We start from the raw sequence: 11,601 nt of genomic DNA, 5'->3' as shown, positions 1-11,601 counted from the left end.
TTTAATTATATAACAGAATATAAGAATAATAAAATTAAAATGCAAGAAATTTTTTGATAAAATCATAATCTTAATGAAAAAAATATGATCGCAGCACATATTTCAATAAATCAAAAGAATAAACAATTCCATTAAATAACATTGGAAGATTAGAGATTATAAGATCATAAAACTATAAATCTCAAGAAATGAAAAGAAATTGTTGAAAAGAAGTTTTTTCCAAAGAATTTGTCGTACATATCTACTCTTCTGATTTTTTTGAGCAATCAGGACCGAGGTGTCATCCCTTCTGTCCCTTATTGGCTAAACGCTGTGAGTTATTTCTAAACAATGCATGTTTAGTCCATGTCGAACGAAGTTAATGTTGCAGATGCATTGCGACTGTGCTACAAGCAGGAGTAAAGTTTGAGCGCTCATATTCGTGATACATATTAGTTATATATAAGTATATAAACGAAATTAGTGCGAAAGAAGATATAACATCGGTTATTTTTTTTTTTAAATTCGTTGAATTCTATAATATTTTTCACGATGGCTGTGATAATACACTTGCCGGATGAAATAATTGCTTTAATTTTGGAAGACGAAAACATTAGCATGGAGGATATCGTGAATCTTAAATCTACGTGCAATCGATTACAGCAGATAACATTTAGTCACAAATTTTGGGAAAAGAAGTTTTATCAGAGGTATGTTTTTATTTATAAATATTTTAATAAGTTTTTATGTTTATCTCATATTTGGTCGATCTTAATCGCTCAACGAAGTTCAACTCTATAAAACAATAGTAAAAAAATTGAAGTTATTACATTATTGTCTTATTAATTAATCCATTGCGCCTTTATTGCATATAGAGCTAATAGAGTTTTTTAATATTTTAAAATTATATCAATTACGTAATGAAAAAAAAATCTATTGTATAATGTAAAAGATGAAGCTAAATAAATGTGCTGTCACGATTTTTCATATTTTAATTTTAAAACTTTTAATAATGCGATTACTCATAAATGTTTTTATTTATAATAATATTCATAAGGATATTTCTTTTACATTCATTCGTTTCAAGAATTTTTTTATATTTCAAGATTTATTTATACAATATTCTAATTAACTTTCATAAATAATTATGTATTCTGGAATTCAGAGTATGATCGTATTTTGTTCGTGAAATTTTCTGTTCAAATTTTATGATTTTTATATAAAGCATTTTTACTTTAATGGCATGTGTATATAATCTAAATATCGCTAGAATACAGTTATAATTATATTTACTTTTCACTTGATTTTTCATTCAAACATGATATGAAATAACAAATTTAAATGGCGCGAGATCATCGCGGCAAGTGCATCTCGATATCACGTTGTATTTATGTGTGCCAATTACTATTGATTACTATTGTTATAATTACAATTTGATTAAAAAAAAGAGGAAGAGGTTACTTAGCACATTTTTTTACCTTCGATAGGATTTTCAAAACAATTTTTTTATTTTGTATGATTATTAGGAATAACCATCAGATGAAAAAAAGATTCGAACCATAAGACCATAAATTATTGTATATCATTATGATAGCTTAGCTATCATCGCGGTATAGGGAGCTTAAATCTGGAGAGGGGGGGCGGAAACAACTAATAGTATTTTATATATATAGTCATCTATTTATTATGATCACCTACATATGTTAAGGATAATAAAAAATTATTTTTTTTTATTATGAGCTGTATTTGTCTTTATCTTGAAGATAATTCCTAGCAAGATAATGTCTAAAGACATCTTGATGACGTCATAGTACGTCATAGTCGTTATAGTACGTCATTAAGATGTCTTTAGACGTTATCTTGCTACCTGGGTATCATCTTCAAGATAGAGATAAATACAAGTCATAATGAAAAAAAGAATTTTTAATATTCTTAACATATGTAAGTGACCATAATTAATAAGTGACTATATGTATAAAATACCATTAGTTGTTTTCAGATTTAAGTCTCTATACCGCGTCAAAGTTGTAAAAGTTTTACTCTAACTACAATTATAATGTTCACTACAAAGAGCATAACAAGATTTTAAAAATCATATAAATGTTTCCCCTTGATTAATCCTGTTGGACAGAGGAAGAAGAATTATCGAATAATATGCAATTATTATTAGAAAAGGCTTAGAAGATAACACAGTGATATTAATATGTCCAAAAAACTTGAAATAAGAATGAAAAACAAAATAAAAAATTAATAAAATAAAAAAATTAATAAAACTTCTTCAATGATCATAGCCGGTAGAAGTTTAAGTCTGTAACTAATGTCCTATACATATATAATCACTATTTATTATGGCCACCCATATGTCAAGAATAATAAAAAGTTAATTTTTTCAATACCAACTGTATTTACCTTTACCTTAAAGATAATGCACATTATAATCTAAAATTATGATGGCGGAGCACAATATATAAGCGATAATATTTCACTAGTCATTTATTAATCATGAAAAAGAACTTGAGTATCATAGATATATCTAAGCTAATAACTAATTTTGGTTTTATGGATGGAATTTTTTCTCATGGTTATTTATAATGGTTTTTATAATTTTCTCTAATAGTTATTTTTAACACTCTTTATGATCATACAATAAAAAGAAATGTTTTTTGAAAATCCTGTGGGAATAAAAAAACGCGCTGAATGACCCTCCTACTTTATGTATATTTTCTTTACATATATTTCTTTATTAAATAGAATAATATATATTTATAATTTCTTTAATTTAGTCTGAATATGAATATGTATGTGTGTGTGCGTGTACGTGTGCGTGTAATTAAAAATATATGTGAAAAAGTATATCGTCTATAATTTATCGCTGATATTTGTTGTTTAACATATTTCTGGAGAATTTTTTTTAATTTTAGATTTTCTTTTTCGGAAAGAAGGCATAGCGAAGAGAGATTGACGGAAATTTGTAATCATTTAGAAGAAAGTATAAAATGTATGGAAAAATTGCGGCATTACGTCTCATTAATTATGGTCTCACAGTAACTTATGCGGTACCAAAAAAATGGAATTAAATAGTCTTTTGCGTTTCATAGCTGAAGATTCTATAATTTACCGTTTTATCTTGGACGATATAAATAGAATTGTTTCAACACAATTACTATTACGGTAAAATTTAATAAACCAAATTGCCATTAACGTTATAAATTAAAGTAAATATATATTGTACCATTAAAAAAAATATGTAAATTTTTTTCAAGCACGATTCTAATTTGACAGTTATGTATAATTTTGACTTAATTTATCATTGGATAAAACAGTATCGACTAATATATAAACAAAATATATTTATGTACATGCCAAAGGAAAAGCTACTTTTAGAAAAACAACTTACTATCATCGCACAATATTTTCTACCATATGTAACTTATTCAGTCATTGATACATGGTTAGAGAATATTGTGCAAAAAGTACTATCTTGCCTAAAAGCTGAATATCCTAAGCATTCTGCATTCTCTCTATCTTCTGAGCAATTTTCTTTTTGGAGAGAAAACAACATCAATGATAACTTCTGGGAACCAACGGAATCGAGACAAATTATGTATATTATTCAAGAAATTATGTTTTCCGAAACAGGTGCTATTCATTTATGTCGTTTATTTGAAACATTGGATGTTAAAACTAAATATATAGATTATGTAAGTTATTTTATATTATATTAAATTATAATAATATTATGTTATGCATTGCGCAAACGTAGCTTTATATCTTATAAATGTTCAAGATAGTTTTTCTATAAAAATTTAATGATATAGATTCTAAGATATTATCAAGAATTTCTTCTGACTATTGGATGCCACAGTATAGCTAGAAGACTTGGTTTACGCTGCTTTCTGCACTGTGGATATGACGAAAGTTTTGTAACGACAATCGTATGGGAATCAAAGTAGTTAGTATACAATTTTAGCTTGGGAGCTTTTCAATCTATCTGAGATAAATATATATGTATATATAATCATTTTTTTTATTATTTTTAGTTATACGGAAGGTTGTCAATCGGCAGAATTTTTTTATATGATGGAGAAATCGTTTATGTATTCGGTGAACATTGTCAATGGAAGTTGTTCCATTATGCATCCAATGGATCCATTATATGATATATCGGTAAACAATTTTTTATATATAGTTTTCTTACTAATTTTAAGAAATAATTGATGAAGATAACGATCAATTATAACTCTTGTAAATAATACATTAGTCAATAAGTTAGTATTTTATAAGCAATAAGTAAATTTCTTTTCATTTTCTTTTCTATAATTGAAATCTTGTTTACTTGTCTATCGTTTTTCAGCAAATACAAAAGATTATGTTCAAGCTTCCGCGTTTTTGTGAACTGATAAGTAATCATTGTAATATTCTTCACAATTTGAAAGTCAATAATTTGATGAGTTTCTTATCACGATGTTTAAAAAGTGATATTGAAGATATAGATATCGATTATGAATATCGAAATATTACAAATTCAATAAAGGTAGTGTATATAATATATCATCATTGTATACAATGTACTGTACATATATATATATATATATATATATGTATGTATATACGTATACAGGGTGTTCAAAAAGTCCCGGACCGGTTGAATATTTCATAAACTATGCACTTTAGAAAGAAATGTTTCAGACAAAAGTTGTATGGCTTGAAGGGGGCCATAAGATGGCGTCATTGGTTTGACCTTGAAAAGTCGTTTGAAGGTCACGTGAAGGACACCTTCAATTTCTTAAATGGAATCCCCTATTTTTTGTTACTTATTCTTGTAGCTTATATCGAGAGCTTTCCAAAACACTATAATAAAGTATTTCTTCATTGAGTACTTTTCGAGTTATGAGGCTTGAAATAATTTCTTAATTTTACATAAACCATAAAATATCTAGTAAAATATTCATTTTTCGATTATCTTACCTTAATACTTTTATGTACAAAATAATGAGAGGAATCAATTGGTGTAAAGAAAAAACATAGTTGTTTCGAAGAAAAAATATGTAATTTGCAATTAACAATTACATATATTTTCTTAAAAATAACTATGTATTTTCTTTACACCAATTGATTCCTCTCATTATTTTGTACATAAAAGTATTAAGGTAAGATAATCGAAAAATGAATATTTTACTAGATATTTTATGGTTTATGTAAAATTAAGAAATTATTTCAAGCCTCATAACTCGAAAAGTACTCAATGAAGAAATACTTTATTATAGTGTTTTGGAAAGCTCTCGAGATAAGCTACAAGAATAAGTAACAAAAAATAGGGGGTTCCATTTAAGAAATTGCAGGTGACCTTCGCGTGACCTTCAAACGACTTTTCAAGGTCAAACCAATGACGCCATCTTATGGCCCCTTTCAAGCCATATAACTTTTGTCTGAAACATTTGTTTCTAAAGTGCATAATTTATGAAATATTCAACCGGTCCGAGACTTTTTGAACACCCTGTATGTACATGTATATGTATATGTATATGTATATGAGTTCAGATATCAATATATAGTGATATTACTATTTATATAATTTAAGCCATGTTACAATAATTACCCAGTCAGCAAAGTCTGTTCAAACAGATTTTGTCAATTTCTGCTACAAATTTTTGTCGACAGTAAGATTGCAGATTGTATAAAAAATTTGTTATATCAAATAATGATAACAGAATGTCAGCAGAAATGTTACAAAACCTGCTGACATAATTTGATAGCAGAAACTGAACAGGATTTGTTTAAAATTATCATAGCAGATTGGTGACAGAAATCGAGCAAGATCTGCGCAACACAGTTTGATATCAGATTGTCGGCAGAAATCGAGCAGGATCTGCGCAATGAAATTTGATGTCAAATTATCGGCAGAAATCGAGTAAAGCCTGCAGATGTAACTGACGGCAAATTGATAGCAGAAATTTAACAGGATCTGTGAGGCGCAATTTGATAGCAAATTGATAACAAAAATCGAGTAGAATCTGCGCACACAATCTCTGATAGCAGATTGACGGCAGAAACGGAACAGAGCATGATTCGATAGTTCCTTCACTTACCGCTACGTGAGCTGTACTTTCTCGTAATCTAATTTCTGTCAGAAATATAGATAAAGTCGCGAATATGAATAAAAGACTAAAAATATAGTAATTATCATTTTAATTTCTATCACTTTAATTTCTGATATCTGATACAAGCAGATGAGATTCAGAATATTAAACTGATTGGAATCAATATGATAAATGGAAAATTATTCATGTACTGCCTATTTGAGGCATAAAGCAAGAATTTAATTCTAAATAAATTACATCTCCAGTTTTACAAGTTACATTTACTTTTATCATTTACTTTATTATTAATTTAATTAAATTAAATTAGTCCTTCGCTATATGAGATATAACTACGATATAACATATATTACATTAACATATATTACGATATAACATATGACATATATGTCATTTTAGAAGAAAATTGTAATTAACTTGCCGATAATATTCTTATTTAGCACTTGTAATAATCAATTTTGTTGCATTTATATAATATTAATAAAAGTAAGCGCAAATCTTGTGCAGTTTCTGCTGTCAATTTGCCATCAGGTTGCATGCGCAGATTCTGCTCGGTTTCTGCTGGCAATCTAACATCAAATTGCCTCGCGCAGATCCTGCTCGGTTTCTGCCGACAGTTTGATGACAGGTTATGTTTTACAGACTCTGTCGCCAAAACAAAAGCTTAATGCGGACACAGATGGCTACGGTTCTGGTGTGGGATTCTGATCGAATTTGCTGCCAATCTGCTGCCAACCTGCTAACATTTTGCTTACTGGGTACTTTTGAAAACACTTGACAAGAAGTATTATTTAAATTTCATTGTTACGATATCTGTTATATACAGGATAGAGTTAACATCGTGAGGAGTAAACCGGAAATAAAGAAAAAAATTAAATATACTATTGGTATGATTGTAACGCACTCACCGAAACCACATTTGCCTTCGACTGAGAAATGTAATCTTCACTGGTGTGATAATTGGGTGGAATTACAAATGTAAAGCTGCGTTTGTACAAAAAAAATTAAAATCTGTAGCTCCATATCTCAGCGAATGCTGTGAAACTCGCCACATGTTTCTGCAAATGTTATACTTACAAATCAGGCAATTCCAAATTTACCTATCAACCGCACTATATAATTCTTGCGGAAAATAATATAGTATGTTATGCACCACAAGGTATGTATAAGATATTAGTAGCATTCTCTCTTATAAATTATATATATATTATATGATTTTTCATCTCTTTATACATGCGCATAAATATATAAAATACATTTTTTTAATTTTAGATACTGTATCAAGTTGTCCACCAAAATGGATAAATAATGTAGAGATAGGACGATACTTTTCTCATTTCGAAGGCACTCATTATGTACCAACTGAAAACTTGTCAAAAAATTATTTAACTGATATTGCTATTATGCGCGAAGTACTTTCTGATCGGTAGTGTGTACAATAAAATTTAGAATTTATAATATACGTATTTTAAAATTATACATAAATAATTTTTTAACCTTTTTTCTATGAGGATATTGTGATATTGTACATATTGTAGATATTGTAGATATAGGATTAAAAGTGCAATGTTAATATTATATTATGTATAAAATGAAATATATTAGAATGTAGAAGAATATATGTAGAATTCTTTTTTTATATATGTGCAATAAATTTTTGTGAATGCAGTTTAATCTTAACTAGTCAGACTTTTTTATTGATAAATCAACCTACTTCTAATTTAAGCCAAATTTTAATTGTAATTTATTTTCATCAAGGGTCAAGGTTACATGTAGATTGAACTTTGCTTCGTCTTGCAAAGTATATGTCTGACACAGTGGGCTCCGGCCCTCCTACGGAGGAGCTACACTTCCGAAAGATATAATCTAATCCAAACATATTCCTGATTTATAACAAAATGTGGCTTAAATCAGAAATAGGTTTGGGTTAGTTTATATCTTCCGGAAGTGGTGCCCCTCCATAGGGGAGGCGGAACCCACGGTGTCCACATATGTACTTTGCAAAACGAAAGAAGTTTTATACAAATACTTATTAAAAGTTTAGGTAAAGTAAAAAATGCAATTTTTATACTTTATATTAAATTATATTTATCTTATAGATCGTGTAGGAGGTATAATTCTACCATAATATTAAAGAAATATAAACACATAAATGGGATATAACACGGAAAAAAAAATTTAGCTTTCACAGCTAAAAACTAGGTCCTGTAACTAAACTTCGCTTGTATTATATGGACACCTGAAGTTGTAGCTGCGATATCTATTTCTATTAGCTGAAACATTTGTAACTGTGGCAGCTAAAAATTTAGCTGCAGTACACATTGCAGAAAATAGTTATAGCAATATGCACAACACAATTAGTAGTGATGCGCACGTTGTTTAGCTGTTAGAGCTATAAGTTTTAGTCCTATAGCTACTATTTTAGCTATATCAGTATCATAGCTAATATTTTAGCTAAATCTACACAAATGACGTTGTATATTCGAGGTATATCCTACAGCTAAAATAGTATCAAAAATGGTATAAACACGATAGCTATTGGCTGTGCTCAGCAGAAAAAACAGCTTTGCAACTGTTGTAAAATTTGTGAATCTAATTGACGCATGCTTTTAATTTTGACTGAATCTAAGAGCATACGCCAATCAGATTCACGAATTTTATAACAGTTGCAAAACAGCTTTTTCTGCTGAACGCAGCCAATGATTGTTAATTCTATTGGCAGAGGCTAAAAAATATAAGAGAAAATATAAATCACACATATATATGCAAAAATATTTTATATTTACTTTTCTTATACACATTACATGACTATTAATTCTTATATAAATTATATCGAATCTAATACGATTTTGCATTGATTTTACGCCATTATTATTAATATTCCTATTTTTTTATTTTCTTTGTTTTGTAGTATACTTCAAATCATACAATAAATAAATGAGAAATCAAGAAAAGTAAGCGTAAACGCTAAAATTAATATATTAAAATGCAAAATTGCATTTGACTATAACATATATTGCAAAAATGATTGTGTTAATTAGAGTATTATCAACATATTGTAAGAAAGATTACTTAAAACTATGTGAAATTATTTATATTTAATATTATAAATATTAATTCTAATTAAACTATATAAGTATAATAAAATGATAATAATATTATAATGTTATAATATTATTATCACTTTATAATAATGAATGTAATTGTGTGTGCTTTATTTATGTAATATTAATAAATAAATTTATATATTCAGTTTAACATAAAATAAATCTTTTCATAAAATATATGATATTACACACAAAAATATAAACAGAAAAGTAGGATATAAGAAGTATATGATTATATAGGATGATGTAAAATAACATATCGCTCACCAGTTGCCATAGTATAAACGAATAAAGGAAAAAGATCCAGTAAGTCTTCATATTTAATAAAAATCCACTTTGTACTTCGTACTACTTCAAAACCACCAATATCACAATTAAGACCCATATTTAAAAGAGAGAAACAAATAAAAAAAAGATTATTTTGATGAAGAATAATATATTGAATTTCTGCAAAAATAGGACAAGAACTTTCATCTGTTCCACAAACTAATACCATTCTGTGTTGATATTGAGTGCCTTTATAATTAACCCAATTTACAATAAAAGAATATGGATCATGAAGTATATTATTTGGCAAGAGTGATGCAAAATGATTAAAGCGATCGTGTTTAGTAATATTAATCATATTTCCTAATCCTACTTCAATAGTTGGAATAATACTTTCCTGAGCCATAAGTTTATAACAAAACGAAAGTTGATGACGAGTAGCGATAGAAAAAGCAATATTCTTTCTTGACATTACAACATTAGCAATTTTCTTTAAAGGTTTATGGAAACCTTCAAGCCTCATTGTAGATAATAAAATTAGTGGTCCAGATTGCATCATGACACGTGCGTAGTGAACAAGATAATGATGTTTTGGTTTTAAACATTCGTTCGTACATTTCATGTATTGGTTGTGATGTTCCAAAACTAATATTTTAAATGCAGAAGCAAAATCATCTGACACTGATCTACTTTGCAAAAGCTCAATAATTTCTTTTAACAACAAATATAATTTCCAAAATGGGTCATTATATGATTTAATACGATGTCCAATAATAACATCGAAAAGTCTACAAAAGATTAACATTTCTGAAGCTGTCATTTTCAGTTTGCTTTTTGTTGCAAAATCATTATCAATATAAGGTGGTTTATTTTGCACACCAGGACCATAATGAAACATTTGCACATTGTGATTGAGATCTGACAAATTAAAATCACCGATATCAATAAAATGACTTATTATTGGAATCATATCATAATGAGCAATACCTTCTAAAACATCATGCATAATGTCAACATAAGCGTTATCAGTCACATGAAATGAATTGACTTCATTAAAGACGCATTCTTCTTTAATTCCAGTAAGTGAACTGTTTTCTAAGGCTAAATCAGTTATATAAGATGTACGTGTTCTGAGAACAGTTTCGTCTTCAAAACAGGTAGTTTCACAAAAAGTGCGGTGTAATTTGCAAAATCTACATGCATAGTTTGCACGAAAACTTTGAAGAAATCCACACATTGTATAAAGTCCTAAATTGTCGCCAAATAGTGAACCTAGCACAAAGTAGATTTTATAAGTATTACACTTACAGTAATTGTTATTCCGTTTGTTCTAAAAAATTCAGTTCCTCAATCAAAGGTGCAAATATTCGTTTGTTTCCAAATTTTTTTCGGTCTTGAGATAGAAACAAAATAACTAAGAAAATATTCTCCAAACGAGATATGCATTCAGATGGCAAACATGGTATATAGCAATATACTCCTCCAAGAGCAGCATTATGAGAGCCTAACGGATTGTTCACTTCCCAATCATCATAATAAATGAAAAGTGGTAGAACGATAGTATCATTATCAAAGTTCTTTCTTTTCCGACACCAAAGTTCAGATTGAATAAAGTTTTTCACACTATCCAAATTTTTAAGTGAATTAATATAATGCATTGTAGTAGTAAAGGCATCAGGCAGTTGAAAAAATTTTTGTAATACTTGTCTTAAAGGTATGAAATAACTATAAACTTTTTCAATTTTTTCAGCAACAAATGATCCAGTATTTTTATACACCTTTCTATTACCTATATAATATTTAATAGGAGCTATATAATTACCAGAAGATTTATAATATTTAACTCGTTGATATTCATTTTTAAGATGATTGAATGGATTTTCTACACAATTAAACATTGATGTTATTTCTTTAATTGTTTCATTATCAGAACCAAGTGTATTTAAGTGTGAAATAACTTTTTCTTTTAAGATAGCAATATGACCACTTATCAAAAGTTCACTAATATCATTAATAATAAATTGGATATGATTTCGTGGGATTGAACGTTTATTATATAATTTTGCAACAAAAGCATTACTGTGATCTTTTATAATAGATTCAAATTCAGTAAGAGTTACTGTAGACAAATAATTTTCGGTAGTAATTTC

General features: G+C 28.0%; 1 pseudogene; it reads left to right on the top strand.

Moving 5' to 3' along the window:
• The first annotated feature begins 531 nt into the window (after window positions 1-531).
• Window positions 532-7,507, top strand: LOC145960154 (uncharacterized; annotated as a pseudogene).
• The last annotated feature ends 4,094 nt before the right edge of the window (window positions 7,508-11,601 follow it).

Source organism: Camponotus vicinus, unplaced genomic scaffold, assembly GCF_025532165.1.
Source record: "Camponotus vicinus isolate PSW18456_S1 unplaced genomic scaffold, iyCamVici1.0 SCAF_10, whole genome shotgun sequence".
Lineage (NCBI taxonomy): Eukaryota > Metazoa > Arthropoda > Insecta > Hymenoptera > Formicidae > Camponotus > Camponotus vicinus.
The sequence above is the reverse complement of the archived record's forward strand: the minus strand, read 5'-3'. Positions and strand labels throughout refer to the sequence as shown.